General features: G+C 38.0%; 1 long non-coding RNA gene across 2 annotated transcripts; it reads right to left on the bottom strand.

Annotated features, from left to right (window-relative positions):
- Positions 1-9: 9 nt before the first annotated feature.
- Positions 10-7,034, bottom strand: LOC130012965 (uncharacterized). Of its 2 annotated transcripts, XR_008788206.1 has the most exons (3): positions 6,933-6,993; positions 6,372-6,614; positions 10-5,630 (listed from the first exon to the last, which is right to left on the bottom strand). It is a non-coding gene; the product is annotated as an uncharacterized LOC130012965 (long non-coding RNA). The 2 variants fall into 2 exon arrangements; XR_008788205.1 differs by having other exon boundaries at positions 6,372-7,034.
- Between the last annotated feature and the right edge of the window lie 702 nt (positions 7,035-7,736).

Raw genomic sequence — 7,736 nt, 5'->3', positions numbered from 1 at the left:
TACTACAAGTATGTATACATATACTTTATTTAAAAGACAAAAATATAATGTTATAAAATACAAAATACACATTTAAATATTAACAGTTTTTATCCACAGCTGTTTGAGAAATGAAGACGGGCATATGCCACACAGTGTGCAGAGCTATGGCGTACTCTTATATAAAATTCCAACTGCCAAGGGATCTTTCACACACAGACACACTTGAGTTTACACTGTACCTTGGTTTTTTTGTCCCTTCCGTATGACTAGTCAGCCATCCATGTCAGGTCCTCTGTCCGGCATCACTGACACGGGAAAATGTTCAAGAAAAAGGTCTACATTAGCGCTATGAAAGTGTTGATATGCATATAAGAAAGAAAAAACTGGGATATTGACCAAATTGGGCCAAAACCTATAGCCTCTATCTTATTTGCTCAAGGTATTGATGGAATAGAAGTTAACTTTGGAATGAGTGAAATGAAATGGGTTTAATGTCCTATTCCGACAGGGCTAATGACATGGAAATATGCTATACAGTGTCCTATTATGGAATTTTATCCAGACAGCGGCGCTAAAGCCTACTCTTATATCGAATTCAAACTGCCAAGGGATCTTTCACGTGCACACCAATGTGTGCACAGGACCTCGATCATTCGTACCATCCAAACGACTAGACTAGGGAGAATTAACCAAGGAAAGCAAAGTCCTGAAAAGCTGTATATTGATAATGCTTGTCCTCTCACAATCGGAATGATTCACATTTCACACCCAGTGTACGGACAAACAGGGCCAAAATTGATATGTGGGTGTATAAACAAAGATATATACTACACCAATATTACATGTGTTGCAGAATTGGTTTAACACATTTCAAATATAATTGTAACACGGATATTTGCAATGGTTGATCCATGACAAAAGATTTGAAATATTTTGAAGAGACGCAAAAGGTTACGCCATACAGTGTGCTATGAGATAATTTTGCCCGGGCAGCAGCGCTATGGCCTACTCTTGTATCGAATTCCAACTGCCAGGGGATCTTTTATGTGCACGCCAATGTGTACACTGGACCTTGTTTTTTTTTTTGTCCCATCCAAACGACTAGACAGCTGTCTTCGTCAGGCCCTCCGTCCTGCATCACTGACAATGGGAAACCACACCGGAAAATCAGGATGAACTTTCTCGGCCAATGCAGGGATCGAACACCCGACCTCAAGGCTAGCGAGTCAGCGTCTTACCCACTTAGCCACATGATCCCCCCTTGGCCTCTGTACATGTAGAGATGAATTTTGAGCTACCTTTATATATATATTTCTATTTTTAAAACCCGCGACAAGTATATTTATATCAAGGATGTAACCCTCTATCAGTTAACCCGTCACGGATTGGTTGCATTGGTGAACCGGTTCAAAATATTCGTTTCATATCATACCTGACCTTCAAATCCAGGAATTGTAGCCACAACGGGGATCACGTTGGTTGAGTCGGTAAGACACTGGCTATCTAGTCTGGAGGTCGGGTGTTCGATCCCTGCATTGGCCGAGAAAGTTACTCCAGATTTTCGGGCGTGGTTCTCCCTTGTCAGTGATGCAGGACAGAGGGCTAGACAAGACAGCTGTCTAGTCATTAAAATGGGACAAAAAAATGAGGTCCCATGTACACATTGGCGTGCACGTACAAGAGCCCTTGAAGTTAGAATTCGATATAAGAGAAGGCCGTAGTGCCACTGTCCGGGCAAAATTTCCCACATAGCACACTGTATGGCGTATGCCCATCTTCATTAGCCCAGTTCAGAGCAAAACAGTAGGACGTTAAACTTTCATTTCACTAGCCACAGCTCTGTTTTCTTTCAACAAAGGGGGGGGGTGGGTGGGTGGATGGCTTAATGGTTAGCGTGCGAGCGCTGTATCATAAAGTCTGTCATTGAGTCGAATGGCGTGGTTTCGAAACCCCGGTTGTACGTGGCAAGGAGTAGGGTCGCCTGTCCAACCTCGTGGGTTTTCTCCGGGTCCTTCGGTTTCCTCCCACTGCTAAAGACCCCTACGCGCAAGCGAATTATGTAAATAAAAAATTAAACCATATGTTAGTCCCGAAATGACCTAGTTTGTGTCGAGTGGACGGTAAACCCCATTTCTCTCTCTCTCTCTTTCACCAAAGGGGGGGATCAAGTGGCTAAGTGGGTAAGACGCTGGCTCGCTAGCCTGGAGATCGGGTGTTCGATCCCTGTATTGGCCGAGAAAGTTCATCCTGATTTTCCGGCGTGGTTTCCCTTGTCAGTGATGCAGGACGGAGGAACTGACAGACGGACAGCAGTCTAGTCGTTATGGGACGAAAAACCGAGGTCCCGTGTAGACATTGGCATGCACATAAAAGATCCCTTGGCAGTTGGAATTCGATATAAGAGTAGGCCGTAGCCCCGCTGCCCAGGCAAAATTTCCCTCATAGTACACTGTATGGCATATGCTCGTCTTTAGATAAAGATTTAGATAAAGAGCTGACCATTCTTGCTATGATTGTTCAAAAATAAATAATATACATGTAAAATGAAAATTTCATTCAAATTACTTCATTCTAAGCCAAGTTATCACAGTTTCTAGTTTCGACATGATGTGTGCATTGTGGTAATGAGGGCACAGGTATATTCGAGACTTGGCCTCACTTTCCCATTTTTTAATTAAATTTTTAAATTGCAGGCCAGTTAAAATCTTGAGTATCCAATGCCTTCATATTGCATACTTTTACACATTTTGTCAGGCAGTTTCATTTTGATTTTCCCTTAATTCGAATTCAACCTTGATTATGCGATTTTTCGAACAATCAGGAGCCATAATCGAGGAAGTTACGTTCGGATATGCGCGATTATGAAAAGGAACCAAGATCTTAGTGTGTAATGGTTATATATTCCCATTGTTTTTTTTTTATAAATCGAATAAAAATTGTGACCTCTATAGGGACCACAAGCTAAAAACGGATGGACGTCCAGACGGACAAGGGCTACGACAATATACGTCCACATGAAAATGTGGGCGTATAAAAATTGTGACCTCTATAGGGTCCACAAGCTAAAAACTTGATTTTTCGTACAATCAGGGACCATAATCCAAGAAGTTACGGTCAGATACATGCCAATATCGAAAGCAACCAAGATCTTTTGGAGATAAACCTATATTTCAAGTTTCGTCAAAATCGGATAAGAATTGTGACCTGTAGAGTGTCCACAAACAATTGTGTACAGACGTCCGGACGGACCGGGGCTACCACAATATACGTCCACATGAAAATGTGGGCATATAAAAATTTTGACCTCTATAGGGTCCACAAGCTAAAAACATGACTTTCAGTACAATCAGGGGCCATAATCCATGAAGTTACGGTCCCACAAACAATTGTGGACGGACCGATGGACGTTCGGACGGACAGGGGCTACAAAAATATACGTCTACATGAAAATGTTAGCGTATAAAAAACTGTCACCTTCACAATCACAAACTAATTTGGACAAACAAACAGTCAGGGCAACAATATAATACCCCAGTATTGAAATAAGGTATATACTAAATTACACCAATATTACATGTGTGATAGAATTTGTTAAACACATTACAAATATAATTTTAACACAGATTTTTGCTATTATTGATCTATCACAAAAATTTGAAGAATTTGTAAGGGTTTAAAAAGTTTCCCCGTATACTATGGTGGTATATTAGATTCAAAATTCTAACATGCTATCGTCTAATTTCTTACTTCTACTCTTGTAATTTCTAACTTCCATTCATGTAATTTCTAAATTAAGACAATGTATAATTCAACTTCTTTTTTTGTTCAGTGTAAATTTTAATTGTTTCATCTTATTTCTATTATTAAGGCGAAAAATGTCTAGTCACTTTACATGTTAAGCATGAATGGTAAACAAATTTAGAATTTTGATTTCTACCTAGCAACCATCATTATGACGTCGTTTGGTGTCGCCACCGTTCGCTCAATTTGGCGATTGAGCACCTGATCGGGACCATTCTGTTGATACAAATGACTCGCTCTTAGTCCAGTTGAATGGTTTGGTGGAGTGCTAAAATTGAAAACAACTTCGAGAGAGAGAGCGAGAGAGAGAGAGTCTGATGAGGTTAAACGTCCACTCAACACAAACTACATGTAGGTTCGGTATTAACATGGTTCAATTTTATTTCAATAATTCGCTTGCGCGTAGGGGTGTTTAGCAATGGGAGGAAACCGGAGGACCCGGAGAAAACCCACTAGGTTGGAAAGGCGACCCTATTCCTTGTCACGTACAACCGGGGAATCGAAACCACACCAGTTGACTCAATGACATACCTTATGGTACAGCGCGCACGTGCTAACCTTTCGGCCGTCCAACCCCACAAACAACATTGAACGTGATATCTATGTATGGTTTGCAATACGATTTCAAATACGGTCGGTAAGACGCTGGCTCACTAGCCTAGCGGTAGGGTGTTCGATCCCTGCATTGGTCAAGAAAGTTCATCCAGATTTTCCGGCATGGTTCCTCCTTGTCAGTGATGCAGGATGGAGGGCCTAACAAGTACAGCTGTCTAATCGTTCCGTAGTGCCGCTGTCCGGGCAAAGTTTCCTTCGTAGCACACTGTATGGCGTATTAGCCAAGTTCGGAGTAGAATAGTAGGATGTTAAACCCCATTATATTTCATTTTCTATTTCAAATACAAGCTAAACAGCATTTGTTCATTTTTTTTAAGACAAGTTGAGCCAATTAATATTTATATACTGTTGGTCTACATTAACACAGGGTACAATTTTATAGATAACTCTTACTGAGTTTAATATAAAGCAACGTTTCGACGAGGACACTCTCGTCTTTATCAAGAATGTGTCGTTTATATCAACACAATGGTCCCGACCAGGTGCGCAATCACCAAAAATGAGCACGCAGTGGCGACACCAAATGACTTCATAATGATGGTTGCTAGGCAGAAGTGTAAAAATTAAGAAGACGTTTTTCGTCTAAATAATAGAAATAAGATGGAATAGAATTAAAATTTACACTGAACAAATAAAGAAGTTGGATTATACATTGTCTTAATTTAACAAAATACATGAATAGAAGTTAGAAATTACATGAATAGAAGTTAAAAAATACATGAACAGAAGTTAGAAGTTAGACGAAAGCTCGTTAGAATTTTGAATCTAATATACTGGCTGCAGTAGATTTTCAACTCACTGATACAACTCAGTTCAAGCCAAAGAGCGGTTATATGATACTGTGACACAGTGACAGGATATCTGCTTGAGGCAAACTATTCATAAACAATTGACTCTTACAAGATCAGACGGAAAATATTCTAAGCCTACTGCTTGTAAAGTAAAGCTTTGGCCTACATTCTGGTGAATTTTGTGCTACCATAGATACATATATGAGTTCGGTACATAATTAAAAAGTCTTTATTTCTTTGCCATCTGGGTGGTTTCATAGACGAGTGTTATTGAGGAGTGTTATTGAGTTCAGTCGCTTGGTTTCAATCCCAAGTCGGTATGTGACAAATAGTTGTGTATGATAAGTAGTAATGTCATCTAGCTTCCATATACAAAGCCCTTATCAGCCTTTTTATAACTTCCTCGACATGACTGCCATGAATGGTGCTCAAATATAGGGTCTGTAAAAAAAAAACAAAAATAAATTCAATTAAAGCAACTTTTATACTCCAAAATCAAAATGAAATTAGGTTTAAATTATCATTCAATGTGTACAAAATACCTTGGTTTTTTGTCCCATTCGAAAGACTGTACATTGGCCCCAGCCTGCAGAGACTGGCGTTGGCCCTCTCCAGACTCTCTGTCGTGCGCTCAAAAGTCAACTTTAGTTATGCACAGCAGGTAGATTTTTGATGAAAAGCAATAGCAGCCGGGGTCCAAGGGGGAGACGTCAAGTTTGGAATTACGTTCTGGTTGATTACAGTGTTACAGAAGAATTTGCTATATTTCTGCTATTTAGAATCAGAGAAGATTGAGATTAAAGTGTTGCCAATGCTATGAAAGTAAAAATGTCATGTGCCAAAGCCTGCAGCGTTGAGTAGTGAGGACATATTTTTTTTTAGTCCAAAAGGTCTAAGTAATTATTAATTAAGTAAAAATGAAAATGTGTACAGTAATAACCTGATAGTAATTTTTTTTTTCTCACAAAAGCAAACTGTTTCGTAACCTGGCGTCTTACAGAAGTAAGAATTACGGTGAAAAATTAGAAAAATAAGGACAGAAATAATTTTACATCTGTGTGAATAGTATTTATTAGTATTTTTACTACTATTACATTGTATTGTAGGTTCTTTTCATATCGCTGAATTTGTAGTCTCAGTATACGTGTATATCAGCAGTCGGGGATATAAGAAAAAACTTACTTTCAAATAAAACCTCTCAATTTAACTGGTATAATCTATCTTTCTCTGTTTGTGTAATCCAAGTAGCTGTATATTGAACATTTCTCATGCACTCCACGAATAAATTCCAAAACGCCCGCCATCTTTAAAATACCCTACCCAGAATACCTCGCTTCCGGGTTCAGAGTTGTAAAAAAGTACGTACAAATATAGAAGAATCAAAATGATTTTAATAATGATAGTTTAATCAATGTGGACAATATACTGAAAAAGACAACAAACATAGACCACCTAACATTGAAATCAGTTAATAGAAATTACATTTAATAATCTATCGATGTAGTTATTCATTTGTATTGACTGTAATTTATCTTGACCTTGACCCAAAATGGCGGCATATATCATATACGTAGATAACGGAGTCTATGCGACTATCAACTGTAGGCCTACGCACTTCAATATTTTATACATAGTCTATAACTACGTAATATTTTAGGCTTATGAATAGTAAAATTGAAGAAATTATTATATGATTCAGAGGCCTTTTTTTAAGCATGCACATGATATAATATACATACGTACAGCTTTATTCGGATCACGACGGATGCAGTACTGCACTGGCAGTTGCCCAACTCGTATATTTGGTTGATGTTTTTTTTAAATAGATCGACTAGAGCCATTTTATTCAGTTGTATCAAATTAAATAATCCCGATTTTTAAAATAATATTTCCATTGCGAATATAGGTGTCTACTTTTAAGATGTCGGAATTTTTTTTATATTTATTTTCCCAGTCTTATATTTATCTAGGTCAAACTACAACATATTTATTCGACCGTTGGACAACTTTCAAACGTGTGATAGAATCTACTATAAGGACTAAATTAAATATATTTTTTGTGGTAACAGAGCTTAGACACATAACAAATTGTACACACATGCAATAAAATAATATCTAAATTTCTACAAATTTTGACCGAATTTAAATTGGTTTGAAAGGCCACTAACTTGTCTGAGTTGGGGTATTAAGATAATTTATATTTACTTATTGTGCAAAAGTTAGTCAATTTAATAAATTCAATTACCACCCATGCAGTTAAACGCTGCCCCAAAATTAACATTCAGGCTGTAAAGGTGTTTTGGGCAATGAAATAAAAAAAAGTATTGTAATATTTTGGAGCAGATTTTATTTTGTTTAACTTCTAATTGGTTAATTCTTGTATGCATGGAAAACAGGCCACATGAAGCCAAGCCTAGAAAATATGCCAGAGTGTCCTAAATCTAATTAGCCATCAAATTTCCAAACATTCAACCAAAATGAGACGGAGGAGTCCACTAGGCCTACTATATTATTATTATGGTTCAATTATAGCACTTCATTACACAT

The sequence above is a fragment of the Patella vulgata genome, chromosome 5, assembly GCF_932274485.2.
Source record: "Patella vulgata chromosome 5, xgPatVulg1.2, whole genome shotgun sequence".
In the NCBI taxonomy this organism is placed as follows: Eukaryota; Metazoa; Mollusca; class Gastropoda; family Patellidae; genus Patella; species Patella vulgata.
Note: the sequence above shows the minus strand (reverse complement) of the source record. Positions and strands in the feature narration are given on the sequence as shown.